The sequence below is a fragment of the Castor canadensis genome, chromosome 17 (genome assembly GCF_047511655.1).
Source record: "Castor canadensis chromosome 17, mCasCan1.hap1v2, whole genome shotgun sequence".
Classification (NCBI taxonomy): Eukaryota; Metazoa; Chordata; class Mammalia; order Rodentia; family Castoridae; genus Castor; species Castor canadensis.
The window spans coordinates 10,169,011-10,185,361 of record NC_133402.1 but is presented as its reverse complement, the minus strand read 5'-3'; the positions used below and the strand labels follow the sequence as shown (position 1 = coordinate 10,185,361).

Genomic DNA, 16,351 nt, shown 5'->3' with positions numbered 1-16,351 from the left:
CTCTTACAGACGGCCAGGTATGACACGAAGCGTGTCTGTGTGCATTCCCATCTGAAGTGATCTCCTCCCTCAGCCCTTGGGGTATCGTCGTGTCATTCCCACTTTGCAGGAGAGCAAACTGAGGCTCAAGCAATGCAAATGCACTGCCTAAGAGCTGGTGTGAAACCCGACTGGGAGTCCCGCCACTGGAAGAAAGACCTCGGTGCAGACCTGAGGTCTTTCCTTTTGGTGGTTCTAGGGATTGAACTCAGGTCCTGAGCTTGCTAGGCAGTCTCTTTACTACTTGAGTCATGATCCCAGTTCTTTGCTTTCAGTTTTTGAGACAGGTTCTCACCAACTTTGCCCAGGCCAGGCTCTGTCTTAGATCTTCCTATCTCTGCCTGAGTAACTGGGATTATAGAAGTACACCGCCATGCCCAACTCTGATCTCATTCTCTTCACTGGAAGTTGGTAATGTGTATATCTCACTAGCTTGAATATTGGCACCAGCACATACAGGTGACATAAACACTTGGCCATTCTCGTGAGACAGGTGCTCAGTCTTTATAAGGAGGGACTGGAGCTGAGAAGTTTAGTGACTTATCCCAAGCCACACAGGTGGTGGGGTCAGAATCCTAATCCAAGTCTGCCTGATGTCACAGTCTGGGACTGTCTCTAGATAGTGCTGTAGCAGTGCAAACTCGTGTGACCAGATCCTGTGAGCAGAGCAGGCCAGACACCCAGGCCATCTGCCTTCTGAACCACTGCTCCTGGTGAGCCCAGGTGGAGGGAGGGACCTGGCAGCTGACGATGGTCTCTGCCTACACACAGCCACTGTGTGACCCCAGCAAGGTGCAGGGAGGCCCTGGCCTCAGCGTCAGCATATGTTTGCTCCTTTAAGTTAGTCAAGCTCAGCTCTGACTCCAGGTTCTGGGACAGAGAGGCTACCCTTCTCCTAACAGCTACTGAAGAGGCTTCCCGCAGTCTCCCCACCTCCCCGATGTCCCCAGAGTCCCTCCCCTGGTGGCAGCCAGAGACTCCTCGGGACCTGTGATCAGATTGTTCTGTTTATTGCTTTAAAAAACACAATGACATCTGTGGAAAATAAATCCAAAAGATAAACCTATACACACGTACACACATGCACACATGCGTAAGTGTGCAATAGCAGTGCTGTTTGAGGGGACTGGGGGGCAGGAGGCGAGGATGATCATGAACAATATTGAAGCCCTTTGCCTGTGCGGGAAGATGGCATGACCACCCTGAAAGCCGCTGAAGGTAGGGAAGGGAGCGCAGTTGAGAGGACTGACCTGAGTAAACCAGTGTACTCGCTGGTGAAATACCATGGCAAACTCATTTGACCAGTGAATATACACTTTAAAAATGAAGGGCAGGACGGTAAAACGACCTGCAAGGGGGAGGGGGAATGGAGAGGGTGAACGTGGTCCATGTACTTTATATACTTGTGTGAAAATAGAACAGTGAAACCTGTTGAACTCATTTTAGGTGGGGGTGGGGGGAGAGGGAGAATGATGGAAGACACGAGTCTAACCAACGTACATGGTAAGCACATGTGGAAAAGTCACACTAAAACCCCTGTGCGACTGATACGTGCTAATAAAAATCTTTTTTAAAAACCAATGATAACTGGTTGTACCAAAAATGAAACCAAAGCTTCTGTCTGGCCAGAGGACCCCTGAGTTTTCAGGACCTCTGTCCACTTCTGTCACACGTCCCGGGCTTCCTGCAGCTCATATGCTGTGCTCATTCCTGCCCCATTTGAACGCCTGGCATGTGTTGCCCCCAGATCTGGTGGCTGATGTCTAGTTGTTCAGGCAGCCGTCTTTCAGAGAAGTTACTGGCCTACCCCGTATAAACGCTCCTGTCTTCCAGCAGTCTCTAGTTTTCTACAGGGCCACGGCTGGGATTCCATGCCTCAGCTTGTCTATAGCTTCCTTTCACTGAAGTCCAAGTACTAACAAGAGCACGGTCCCTAACACCTAAAGCAATGTACTGCTTAGCAAGTATTTCTTGCAAGGAAGTACCACTCTTGCCAGGCATGGTGGCACACATCTGTAACCCCAGCTACTCAGGAAGCTGAGGCAGGAAGATGGTGAGCTCTGCTGTTGCTCTGATCACAAATACAGGCGTTCTCCTGAATTTCTTTGGAAATCCAGTCGGCTGTCTCTTCAAAGTGCGCCCCCAACCCCAGTGCTTCCCTCAGTCCTAGCTCAGTCGTCCCTTGCCTGTGCTATTCAGTAGTCAAGCTGGGCTTCACACTGCTCTTTTTTCTCCTTTGGTCTGTCCTCTGCCAATCCGGAGACGAGCCCCTCTGCAGTTTGCTTGCTTTGAGATTTTGGACATGCTTGGTGCCTTTCCCAGAAAATCTGTGAAATGCAAACGATGTCAGCTAGCCTGAGGGGTGGTTAGACTTCACGTGGAGATGCACACGAGTGCGGGGTGGGCACTCAGTGACCCACTCTGGCCCCCGGGCCTTTGCACTGTTCTTGCATAGAGTGCTCAGGAACAGTGAGAATATGTTTGCCAGACGCATGATAGATTTCAGTCAGATATGACCACAGACCCCTTTCCCCGGGCAAGACCTGTGGTCATCTCAGATATGACCACAGACCCCCCGGGCAAGACTGTGGTCATCTCAGATATGACCACAGACCCCCAGGGCAAGACTGTGGTCATCTCAGATATGACCACAGACCCCCTGGGCAAGACCCGTGGTCATCTCAGATATGACCACAGACCCCCCTCCCCGGGCAAGACCCGTGGTCATCTCAGATATGACCACAGACCCCCCGGGCAAGACCTGTGGTCATCTCAGATATGACCACAGACCCCCCGGGCAAGACCTGTGGTCATCTCAGAGAGGAGACTGAGACACAGGAGGATGTACCCTGGTTGTAGGCTTCCCCACATGTCACATCTCAGCTCTGCCACTTCTTGTTTGCCTGTGTAAAATAGTGACAATGACAACTCCTGCTTCACAAATTGCTGAGAGAATTGAGTAAGAGTCCTGTGGGAAGGACTTGCCCAGTGTCTGTCACTTTGGTTCCTATAAAGTGACTTCCTTCTCCTTTGTGCCACCTGGGCCAATGATGCCTGAGAAGAAAAGACTCCCCAGGAGGAATGTTCCACAAGGGGTGCCAGCAGCCACCGTTGGCGACAGGAAGGGGCACTTTAGTCTATGGAGTAGGGAAGAGCAGAGAGCAGGAGGTGTGGGGTCAGTTAGCTGTGGTTCCAATGACAGATAGCCCCACCACTTCTTAAAGAGGGCTCGGCTTCCTGTCTACAGGCTGCACAGAGCAGAGAGACTTCAACTTGAGAGGCAAAACTTACGACTTACTCCTGTCATTTCCAATGCTGGGTGAGATCTCAGGATGTGCTGACTGACTGACTGACCTCATCACAGCAGGAACAGAAAAGGATGATGGTATGACCCCTTTCACAAGGCCAGGCAGGGGATCTGGATCACAAAAGCTGGCTCTACTGATGGTCATGGAGGTAGGTAGACAACTTATTCTAGAGCTGTGATCAGCCCAGTGGCCAGCCACACGGGGCTTCCGGGCATGAATTTGATTTAATGTCGGTTAATCTCAAGTGATGGCCCCGTACTTGACTCTGTTTTTGGAAAATGTTTCAGTAGGTTTGAAACGACTTGGGCCTGGAGTCTACTTGTCTTCAATGAAGGTTTACAACTGGATTGAGATACTAGTCGTCCTCCAGAAAAGTGGCTTGTCAGCTTTTAAGTGCATTGACGTGACGTACCTTTGATCTACCGGGTTAAGCAGATGAGTTATTGAAATGTCACCCATTTTCTCTGTATACCAATGCAACCCTGGACATTTGGCTTGCACTGATTTTTGTGGCCTGCTCTGCTGGGAGGTTCTGAGTTTATCTTTGCATTTGGCATTACTGTTGTCTCCAGTTTGGGCTGATTTGGGGTCAACAATGGTCTCTTGTTCTTTTTAATTTTCCTTCCCTTGACTTCTCAGTGGGGTCAGACATTTTCTCACGGACACTGGCTTATAGTTGTGAGAACTTGTGTTTCTTCACATTGGTTTGTAGACACCCTTCTAAATTAACAGTGGTACTTGTGTTCTTAGACTCCTCTGCCTTTTGGTTTCTTATGTTATTTGATGTAATAAAGCTTAAAACATAGTTCTTCTCAGGAGCCAAATTCTTTGTTTTGGTTTTGGTTTTTCCATTATTACATCTGGGCTTTGTCTGGGAATGTAGCGTAAAGCAAGTATCCGAGAAATGAGACACACTTTGGAAAAAAGACAGTTTTCTATTCTTAATGAGTTTGGTTACTGGGTGAACGTGCCTGCTTTGCCTGGTCATTAAAGGTTCTATGTGACCTGAAGTCTTCTCTGCGCACTACTGTGGTCCCCAGGCTTGGTCCCATTTCCTTCTTCCCTGGGGTGAGGTTTAGTGCGTTTCCGGTTGCCGGCCTCTCCAGGCCTTTCCTGCGTGAGCATCTGGGCTGTAGAACGTACTGTTTTGTTTGGTGTCCACAGTATCGTGATGAACCATTCTGCAACCCTCCACGTGTGTCTCAGCTCTGTCTCAATAAACTTAGAGAACCTCCCTCTAGAGCTTCCCCGTGTGTTTGTGGTACAGGCACATCAAGGCTGGTCTAGTCGCTCACCCACCGGGCATTGAGTTCCTTCAGGAGTTTTTTTCTTCCCCATGCAGTCTGCAGTGAATACCCAGGCCTTCTTGTTGCAATAGGAGGGTATGCAAAAAGGAAGTGTTGCTCTGTCCCATGCATCCATGTCACATCTAGTCTCTGAGATGGCGACAGCCATTTACCACGAGCGATGTATCAAAATGCATGGTCATGCTGAACATTTTGGTGGCATAAGAGATAAAGCAAGACTCCATTACTTTATAGTCCCCTGACTCCTAAGGAGGTCACACATCTTTTCTGCTGATCATTGGGTACTTTTTTCTTATTTTGGCGGTACTGGGGTTTGAACTCAGGTCCTCACATGTGCTAGGCAGGAGCTCTACCACTTGAGCCACTCCACCAGCCCTGATCAGGTAGTTGTGTTTCCTCTGCTATGAATGTGTCCCTTTTCCTCTTGATTAGTTTTTGTAACCAATGTTATAAAGGGTCACACACCTAAAATATATGGATGCGTTAATGATTCAGTTGTTACAGAATCTTCTGGAATGCTGCTTGCTTTCTAACTTTTTGTGTCAGTACTGCAGTTTGCACTCAATGCCTTGACGCTTATGCTCCACTAACTTTTGATTTTTGCCCTGCAGAAGCCTAAGTTTTGTGTATGGCCGAGTTAGTCTTCTATTTGTAAAGGTCTTTAATACCCCAGCGTCACACACATTTGCCCTTGTTTTCTTGTCACAGCTTAATAGTTTTGGTTAAAATTTGTGTGAGTTCCAACTTGTTTTTGTCTGCACGCACGCCCGTGGTCTGAGCACCACTTACTGAAGAGTGTCACCCTGCTCGTGCAAGCCTCCCTTCAGCGTTTCCTTGACTCGTGCGCTCCCACTCTCCTGGCGCATCCACGGCTGTGTAGCGCAGTGGTCTTACTGATCGGGTCAGGCTCCCTTTTTCCTGCTCAAAGTTGTCTTGGCTCTTTTGCATTTATTTTAAAATAAGGTTGTTCCATTTTATGAAGATAAGACTTTGATTTAGGATGCATTAATTTTATAAAAGAACTTAGAAAAATTTGCCATTCGTATGTCTTCCCAGTCATGAATGTAGTATCCCTGGTTGTGTAGTAAACATTTATAGTTTTGGACTGGAGGCATGGCTCAAGTGGTAAGAGTGTCTGCCTAGCATGTATGAAGCCCTGCGTTCAAACCCCAGTACTGCTAAAAAGAGAAAAATCAAACAAACAAGAGAAGTTTATAGCTTTCACTATAGAGTTTTTTGTTTTATTTATTTTTTTTTGTAGTACTGGGACTTGAACTCAGGGCCTTCACCCTGAGCCACTCCACCAGCCCCTTTTTTTCTGAAGGATTTTTTTTTAAGATAAGGGCTTGCGGTACTTTTTGCCCAGGGTTGACTTCAAACCTCGATCCTCCTGACCTTTGCCTCCTAAGTAGCTAGGATTACAGGCATGAGCCACTGGCACTGGCAACACTATAGAGATCTTATTTGTATAAAGCTTACAGTTTTATCGCTCTTGTTAATTTGTGTTTTTTTAAATTTTACTGCTCAAATCATAGCAAGCATGCAAGCATGCGTGAGTGTATCTTTATTCTGAGCACTGTGCTTATGTTAAGTGTCTTCTTGGATAGCTGACCCCAGACACAGTGGCCGTTGGAAGGTTTCTCGTGGACTGGGAGGTGGTGGAGATGAGTGAGAATCCTGTCCAGGTCCCCATCTCTCAGTCCCTGTGTTCAAGGACAGAGCCACCCAAGTGAAGTTGGGTTAATAGATCATTGATATCCACTAGGAGTGTGACCAAGGTCAGTTAGGGGAATGCACTCACTCCTGTCTTTCTCTCTCTCTAGTTTTCTCTTTTCATCTAATTGACAACTTGGATTTTTGGTGTGGAGGCACCCTGGGGACCAAGGGAGAATGGAACAGGCAGCTTGGTGCATCTCTTACCTCCTGCTTTAATGAGAGCAGCTTCTCTTATCATTTTAGAAACTGCTTTGCTGGGGAGCCCTAAAATCAGCTGAGGTCCTCCTGAGTCCTTAAGATGCAGGCAAGATGGATCTAAACTCCGATTATGGATTTTGGAAGTCCCTTCCAAGATTTTCCCCAAATCCCCTGCTTGGCTTATCATTTTATGCAACTACCAAATTCTTACTTGGGTTGAAGAGAGTAAGATTTCATGTTCTGAATTCTGACAGAATAATCCTTGATTATTTCCTTAACTTTTCTGAGCCTCTTCATCCATCTGGAGCACAGGTTTTGCCTTGTTCTGCTTACTTGTTCAGAGGATTGTAACTGGTGGATGTGAGACACTGGACATGAAAATTAGAGGTAAACACCACTGTTCTTCAGCACAAATATATTCGCTTTCTTACCATGCCTCCCTTCCTTTCCCAGTCTTAAGAGATAGCAAGGAAAACTACTTAGCTCACCTACAATCCTGGTGCTTGGGAGGCTGAGGAAGGAGGATTGTGAATTCGAGGCCAGTTTGGGCTACATAGGGAGCCCCCACGACTGGCCTTCAATAAATGGCTCATGGCATGTGAGGGCCAGACGCAGTGTGCCGCCTGTTTGTAAAAGTGATTGTACACAGTGGCTCGGGAGTGAATAGTTGCACCGAAGCTCTAACGGGCTGCAGAGCTTAAATTAGTAACTAGCAGGCGCTTTACAATTTGCCATCGGCAACCACTTCTTCCCAAGCCGATACGAGGCAGAGGTGGAGAGGGTTCGTTCAGTTGACCAAGGGTTAAATGCTGCGACTCTGTGTGTTAGGTGGGGGATGTGTGCCTAGGTGACTGTCATAAACGTCACCCCGCTCCAGGAAGCTTCCATTCTGTCACCAAGCCGTCTACTCTACATAAGCAGGGTGTGCGTGAGCCGTAGACCAGAGTTTGAATCTAGACGTGTGTGTGGAATGGCTTTGGCCTTTTAGTCTGTCTAAGCCTCAGTTTCTGTATCTGTCAAATGGACCCACCCCCTCCCCCCACAACGTCTCTTAATTGCCAAAAAGGACTGCTCATCCTTCTTGGAATGACCTCACCTTGAACCTGGCCTCACCACCTTCATTTGTCCTTCTCCCTATACCTGCCACTTGTACTAGCCAGCCCCTGGCTGTCTCCCTGCCACACCTCTGCCCAATGACATTCCTGGCCAAGAACGCCCCTTTCTTGGGCCCCTAGTGCTCACCGACCACCTTAGGTGACCCTGTTCTGTTTGAAGTGTCACTTTCTAAGCAGGAACCACTTGCCTACCAAGGGCATTGCTGAGGACATCTGGTCCATTGGGCTCAGAACTCAAGGTTGTCGCATTTTAAATTAATTGGGGTCACTGATGCTATCTCCTTACCCCTGTTCCTCCCCTTCCCCAAAGCACCAGGGCACACATGGTCACTTCTCACCCTTTTCTGTCTCGCTCCTGATTAATGTGACTTCCTCCTCTGGGGGTCTCTCAGCAGATGGCAAGTGACAACTCTGTTCTTGCCAAATGTTCCCCTGGGGACAGGGACCAGCTTGCCTTGGACTTGGGGATCTCAGAGCACTCTTGGAGACTGGCTCAGAGCAGGATGTGGTAGAAGGGACGTACAAGACCCCCAGACCCCAAACACCTCCATCCTCATCCCCCACCTGGTCCATGAGCGGCCCCTGTGATCCCTCATGTCTCTTCATGTCTCCTCTGTCACTTTTCACTAGGACACTGCTGGAGCCTCTCGTAGGGTCACCTGCCTCCCATCTTGCCTGCCACAGAGCAGCCACAATGTGCTTTCAGAGGCGACTTGAGGAGCTCAAGCCTGGCCTCTTTTTGTCACACCTGTCCTTGCCTCCCAGAGCCCCTGCCTGGTAAGGTCTCCACATATGCCCTCCACTCGAGGTGGTGGCCAGGGCAGAGTGGCTCCCCGTACCTCTGCAAGGAGCTGGCACAGCCTCCTCTTACCTCCTGGCACCAGATACACTTGCATGCCATGTTGGTTTTCTAGGGTGCTGTGACAAGTCCCCACAGACTTGGTGGCTTAAATAAACGTATGGTACTACAGGCCAGAGGGTGGAGAACAACACTGTCACCAATGTTGGTTCCTGTCAGAGGCTCGGAAGACTCTGTTCCCTCCCTCTCCCATCTTCTGCTGGCCACCAGCGTTTCTTCGTTTGTGGACACATCACCTTTGTCTCTTTCCCTTCCTTTAAGGACATTGGTCATTGGATTTAGGGCCCATCTTAGTCCAGTATGACCTCATCTAAACTGATTATATCTGCCAAATAAGGCTGCATTCTGAGGGTCCTGGTGGACATGGGTTTGGGGAGACAATTCAGCCTGCTATAGGCTCCTGAGAATTTCCCATGGACTCTGTTCCAGATCCTCTTCCCTCATCAAAACCTATTCTGCCTTGTGTTCTCAGTTCTTTGTTGGGGAGGTGGGGGAACCTTTCAGTGTCACAGTCTAGGTGAGGCTCTAGAGAGAGTAAATAAGGCTAACGCACCCTGATAGGTAATCAGCAAGATTTAATAAACTCCTAGTCTGAAAGGGAGGCCTGCGTGCTATGGGGTTCTGGGGTGCATGTGACCCAGGCAAGTCGCTTTTCTGTCCCTCTTACCCAGCCTTAGGTCACAGCATAAGGTGTTGGTCTGTGTCATTGTATTTAAGCATGGAGATCTTTTTGAGATGTCAGGGAGAGGAGTGAACATCCAGGGACCTTGCTCTTCTTGGGAATGGGCTGGTGCATTCTGGGTTGTACACAGGATAGCTGTGTCATATTAGGCAGAAGTTATTGCCATCGTTTAGAAATTATGGCTTATGAGGATACTTGTGGGTGCCAGCTGCAAAGGCTGGGCTTGGGGTGTTTAATTTCAAGTGTCACCCTGGAGGGTGTTTTTGGGTTTTTTTAAATTTTTGGGGGGGGCTGGGGCTGGGGTTTGAACTCAGGGCTTCATGATTGCAAAGCATGTATTGCTGTATCACTGAGCTACACCTCCAGCCTATTTTGCTCTGATTATTTTGGAGATGGGGGCATCTCTGGAACTATTATCTGTTTTGCTCTGGATACTTTGGAGATGGGGTCTCTGGAACTATTATGCCCAGGCTGGCCTCAAACCACAATCCTCCTGAGCTCAGCCTCCCAAGCAGCTGGATTACAGGCATGAGACTCTGGTACCCAGCCACAAAGGCATTTTTGGATGAAAGCAAGCAGACTGCCCTCTTGCATGTGGTGAGCCCCAGCCAATCAGCTGAAGGCCTCCCTGTCAATAGAGGCTTCTCCAGGTCTCACCCAGCCAGAGACCAAGCCTTACCTCAAGAGCAAACTCATTGTCCAAACAGGGTTCTTATTTGAGGTATAGAGGCTTGTTCCCCTCAGCCAAGCTCTTTGCATAAGAACTGGCAATTGTTTGGGGTGACAGGCAGAGTTCTGGCTGTTTTTATGACCTCAAACACAGATGGGATCTTGAGCTCTCTTATAAGGGCTACCATGGGTGGTTGGGCAGGTTGCACACGGCTCCACCATGCCCCTCGATGGGGCAAGTGGAAGGTAAAATCCAGCCTCTGCCCCACCTGTCACACCTGTGTATGAGAGGGTGGCTGCACCTGCCCAGGGGAAGGAAAACTCCTTATTTGCTCAGAGGTGTGTTAAGGGATAATGGTGACCTGGTTCCTGGTCACACACTACTAAAGTGCTCTTAATGGATTGGGGACAGTGAGGGGAGGGTCTTTACAAATCTCCAGCAGAAACCTAGAAAGCAAGAGTGAGTTACGACCACACAAACTGGAGCCCGCTATACCGGCTCTCAGGTTTGGGCCCCACATAGCAGTGCGTGACATTGATGCTCAGACATGAAAACGCCACTGCCAACCCACGCTGCCCACGGGAAATGTTCATGTTCCTACGGCCACCCAGGACTTAGGGTCCTCCATGACTCCCTGCTAAGGTTTGTCCTGTGGGCGGGTTGGGGGCTGGGAGGGACATGGCAGACTGGAGAGAGACCCCCATGACCTGAACTTGGTCCCCGAGTCCCCCAGACAGGAAGTAGGTGTCCTTGTCAGCCATGACGTCCCAAGTCCCTCTCCTCTGACCAAGAGATGATGTACCTTTGAGAATCTGGATTTGTCATCTGGTGAGCTTGACCTCAACACCCATCACCAGTGAACCTGACTTAATAAAATGCAAATGGTAACTTCACCTTCCCAGTGGCCAAGCTGCTACCCAAGGAAGGGCCGTCCCCATCATTAACTGGATTGTCCCCCGAGGGGCTCTCAGGCCAGGCCGTCAGTGTGCGTGTGCTGATCAGCTCTGCCACTTGTGAGAAGAAAATGACCAACACCACACGAGCCGCTGGGAGCATCAGGAGGTCAGCACTGGATACACAGTAAGTACTCAATAAATGCTGGCTGCTGAGATCCCGATGATCTAGTGCCATCTGCACAGGAAGGCGGGCTCAGGGCAGCTCGAGACTTCAGACTGGGAACAATGTCTCCTTTCAGTTTTTAAATCTCTTTTGCAATTGACATACGATCTGTGCATTTTCCTGTTTGTAAGTTGTAAGTGAACAGCTTTGTGACAAACACCTGCATCCATATATGTACATCCCCATTAGGGGACAGAATGTTTTTATCTCCAAAAAAGGCTTCTGTCCTTCCCTGTCAATCTAAGCTACCACAGTTCTGACTTCTACACCGTCCAGTGGCATTGCTTCTTCTAGAACCTGGCGTGATGGAATCATATGACTGTCCTCTTTAGTTCCATCCCCTGTCACACAGCACGTTTTTGAGGTCCCTCCTATGTCACTACATTTATTCATTCTTTTTTATTGCAGAATAGAACTCCTTTGAATGGATATACCATCACTTTTGGATATGTCCATTGGTGGGTGTTTGGATAGTCCCAGGTTTGGTGTGTTTTGAATAAAGCTGCTGGAGCACTGCCATACAGAATATATTTTCATTTATTTTAAGTGGTCTTTGTGTTGTAGGTGAGGTTGAGGAGCTGTGGTCCGAGGAGCTTGTCGTGCCATCGTACAAGCTTCTGAGGACTCTCTTGCTCTCCGTCCTCGCCAGTGTGGTATTGGCAGCCTGTGACTTTGGCCTTCTGATGGGTGAGTCCTGGTGGCTCCTTGATTTTTAAATCGTGTTTCCTTGACAACTAACTATATTGAGTGTTTGAGAGCTTCATGGAAATTTGCATAGCTCCTTTTATAAAGGGATCTTCAAATCTCTTGCCTGTTTTTCTTTTTCATTATTGATGTAAGATTTGTTTATTTTGGATGCAAATCCTTTGTCTGATGTGTACTATTTTTTTTCTCCTTGGGATTTGAACTCAGTGACTCCTCCTGCTAGACAAATGCTCCCACTTCAGCCAGACCCCCAGTCCTTTTTGCTTTCTTTTTTTTTTTCAAATAGGGTCTCACCTTGATGCCCAGGCCACCCTGGACCACGATCCCGCTATTTATGCTTCCTGCACAGCTGGGATGACAGGCACATACCACCATTCCCAACCCTTGGTTGAGATGGAGTCTCAGTAACATTTTGCCTGGGCTGACCTCACACCACTGTCCTCCCCATCTCTGCCTCCTGAGTAGCTGGTATCGTAGGTGAATCACTGTGCCCGGCCTTTTTTGTGTTCTTACTGGTGCTTTTAATGTACAGAAGTTTTTATTGTGAGGAAGTATATTTTAACATTTGAAATTTTATGACTTTTTCTGCACCTAGGCTAGGGAATTTTTGCCTATCTCGGTTGCTAGGATACGATACGTCCGTGCTTCCTGGATGCTTTGGAGTTTTAGTGGTAATGTCGCGCTCTGAGCGGCTCATTTGCTCTTCGTGTCAGAGCGATGTGTGAGTCAGCGTGTACTTTTTCAGCATGTAGATACCAGTTTTTCCCAGCACCATTTGTTGAAAACATTTTCTATTCTCTGTTTGTCCTGGCACCTTTTTGGAAAATTAATCGACATTTTTTTTTTAAGCATGGGACTGTTCAAACTCTATTCTGTCTCATTGATATGTTTGTCTTTGGGTCAAAATCATTACTACTTTTTCCAAAGTTATTCTGGTTATGTTAAGTTCTTTGCTTTGCCGTAAAAATGTTAGGCCTCATTTACCAATTTCTAATAGTAAAAAAAATTAAAAATTAACTGAAATTTTTGATGCTGCATTAAACCTGAAGTGAATTTGGGAAGAATTGGTGTCTCTCTCTTTTTTTTGGTGGTGGTGGCAGGGGGGAATCAGGGTTTGAACTCAGGGCCTGCGCCTTGAGCCATTCCACCAGCTCTTTTTTGTGATGTGTGTTTTCCAGATAGGGTCTCATGAACTTTTTGCCCAGGCTGGCTTTGAACCTCCATCCTCCTGACCTCTGCCTCCTGAGTGGTCAGGATTACAGGCGTGAGCTGGCATCTTTATGCTGTTGAGTCTTCCAGTCTGTGAACACGGTATATGGCAATGTCCCTTCATTTTCTTAGGCTGTGTTCTTCATAGTGTTTTATGATTTCCACCACAGAGGGTTTTGCTTTTTTTTTTTGTATCTAATAAAAAACTAATTATGGCAAAGCATGCAACATGGAGTTCATCTTAGTTGTTTTAGGGCACAGTTCAGTGGTTTTAAATGCAGTCAGTACTGCAGAGCCATCCCTAACTTCACCTGCATAATTCATCCTTTTTTTTTTTTTTACTTGTGAAAACAGTGTTTACCAGGTTCGGGTGACCATCTGTAAAAAGCAAGTGTACTAGAGAAGAGAACAGAAGCCCAGTGTCCTAGCCTCAGCTCTGCCAGTAATTCTGAAATCACTGAAACCTTCTTGGGCGGCCACCCGTTTCTAACAGTGGTCGAGGGTGGCGTGGGAAGGGTAGGTAGGCCAAGGCTTGGGTGGCTGAGTCAGCAAGTGGACTGGGCGCTCCTTAAGTAGGTAGAGAGAAAACTCCAGTTCTGATTCCTTAAGCTTTTTTAAAGTAAAATCCAACAAATACATAAAAATTGAAAAAGTCGTAATTCTTCACTGTGTAAGTCTCTTTACTCACTAAACAACATCACTTCTCTCCCCCAGGGCCTGTCAACCACTCCTCTACTTTCTGACTGACTACTCTGAGATATTTCTTTTTTGTATGGGTTTTTTTTTTTTTGGTGGCACTGGGATTTGAACTCAGGGCCTCACTCTTGCTAGGGAGGCACTCTTACCACTTGAGCCACTCCACCAGCTCTGTTTTGTGATGGTTTTTTTTTTTTTTTTTTTTTTTTTGAGATAGGGTCTTGGGAACTATTTGCCTGGACTGGCTTTGAACCTCAATCCTCCTGATCTCTGGCTCCTGAGTAGCTAGGATTACAGGCACCAGTCACCAACACTTGGCTCTGACTCTGAGATTTTGAGTGCTGTACATACCACGTGTTGGTATATACCACCGTCCAGGGTTCATCTTTTTGTGTCTGGCTTTTTTCCCCCCAGCACTGTGTCCTCAAAGTTCAGCCATCTTGTAACTGTGACAACGTCCCCCCTTTTTAAGGCTGAATATGTGTTGTGCTTACTTGGTGTCTGTTGGTGGACTACCTTCCCCCTGCCCCCCTCCCCCAAAAAAGGCCTACTTCAAGTGAATTTAGCAACAGTACAGAACATGAGATCAAAACACAAAATTCAACTTACTTCTATTAGACCAGCAACAACCAAATTTTAAAGTCAAAATTTTAAAACAACTCTTGGCAATGGGTGAAGAAAGACCTCGTTGCTGGCATTGGGCTTGTGTCAGTCATGGGCAGAGCAGATGACAGTCCTTTGTTCATCCTAGCTTGATGCTTGGGTCTGTGACCAAAGCTATTTCATGCCTAGGGCCTATTATTAAAAAACTTAAAAAACAAAATCTTCCAGCATCAAAGGAATAGAACACTTGGGGTGAATTTCAACAGAAACATGAAATCTCTGTATGAGTAGTTCTAGACTACCAGAACAGGAGAGAAAGGCCAGAAATAAACACACATAGGTAGTCGAATGATTTTTAACAAAGCTGCCAAGACTTTCTTTATATCTTGTGTTTGAGACAGGGTCTCGCTATAAAGCCCAAGCTGGCCTTGAACTCGCAATCCTCCTGTCTCAGCTTCCCAAGTACTGGGATACAGGCAGCACCATCATGCCTGGCTTTCCAAAACTGTTTTCAGTCACTGGGCTGGGAAAACTGGATATCCACACACAATAATCAGAAATTGGACCTAATCACCTTACACAAAAAGTAACTCAAAACGGATCAGACCTAAAGCTAAAACTCTTAGGGGAAGACACAGGGCAAAAGGTTCATGACATTGGATTGGACAGTACTTTCTTGGATACGATACTGAAGACACAAACATAAGAAATACATAAATTGGACTTCATGAAAATTAAAGAATTTTGGTTATCAAAAGACATTATCATCAGGTACAGTGCATCACACCTATAATTCCAGCTACTTGGGAAGCAGCATGTAGAAGGGTCACGGTCAGAGGCCAGTCAGAGCAAAAAGTTAGGTGGACCCCATCTCAGTCGATAATCTGGGTGTGGTAGTGTGCGTCTGAGGCCAGCCCTGGCCAAGACCACAGGACCCTCCTGAAATACAGCTAAAGCAAAAAGACGTCTGGGGACATGGCTTGGGGATTCACGCACACACTCGTGAGAGGTTCCGATCTGTCGTTGTCCTGTCTTTGCTTTGAGACGTAGGTTTTCTGAGCTGGGAAGGACTGTCTCTGGGACTGTGTGACATTTGCACCGTTTGTTCTGCAAATGTTCCATAAAATTCTCCGGATTAAATGATCTTAATAGACACAGAACTGTTCGAGACCGGGTGCAGCTCAGAGAGAACACTTGCCAAGCCCTGGGGTCCATCCCCGGCACCGCAAAGCAATGACAGGAAGAGCAATCAGCTATTCGGATGTGTTATTTCTCCCTGGTCACTTTTAGTCATTGGTTTTGTTCAAGGGATGTCAAACTTATTGAAACTTCATTCTTGATGTTAGCAACTTAGCTCCCTTTATATCTTAATCAGTCTAGCTAGGGGTGTATGAATTTTACTAATTTTCTCAAAAAGATTTACTAATTTTACTAATCTTCTCAAAAAACTTTCTTTTTCCTCCCTCCCTCCCTTATTTTTTTAGATAAGGTCTCACTGTGCAGCCCTGGCTGTCCTCAAATTTGCAATCCTCCTGCCTTCACCTCCCCAGTGCTGGGATTGCAGGGGTAAACCACCATGCCTGCATTCAACTTTCTCTTTTCTTTTTTTTTTTTTTCTTTTTTGATGCTGGGATGGAGTCCAGGGCCTCACGTAGGCTAGGCTGTACCACTGAGTCACATCCCAGCCCCCAACCTTCTCTTTTTCCTGATCTCCATTAGACATTTCACCCTATCAATTTCCGTCCTGAATTGTTCCTTCTTTCTGCAAGCTTTGGGTTTAATTTACTCTTTTTCTAACTCTGCAAAGGTGAAGACTCTAAGTCCTTAATCTTAGACATTTCTTCTGGAACCATTCACTTCTCGCTAAGCCCTGCTCTAGAATGCGAGCACAGAATCACCCTCTCCCACTCTCCAGCCACACTCAGATTAGATGGCTTGCTGTTGTCACTGAGCTAGTTCTGCTCCTTTCAGCATTGGTTTAGATCGTTTCTCCTGCCCTGCTTTCAAATTCGTTACTTCCTCTTAAGTGTCTAATCTGTTCATTTCATCCGGTGAAAATTTTCATTAGAGAAATTATATTTTTCCATTTGGAGATTTTACTGTTATGATTTAGTGGGGCTGGGGT

At 47.0% G+C, this 16,351-nt stretch overlaps 1 pseudogene; it reads left to right on the top strand.

Annotated features, from left to right (window-relative positions):
* Positions 1-14,280: 14,280 nt before the first annotated feature.
* Positions 14,281-14,424, top strand: LOC141418728 (small nucleolar RNA SNORA48; annotated as a pseudogene).
* The last annotated feature ends 1,927 nt before the right edge of the window (positions 14,425-16,351 follow it).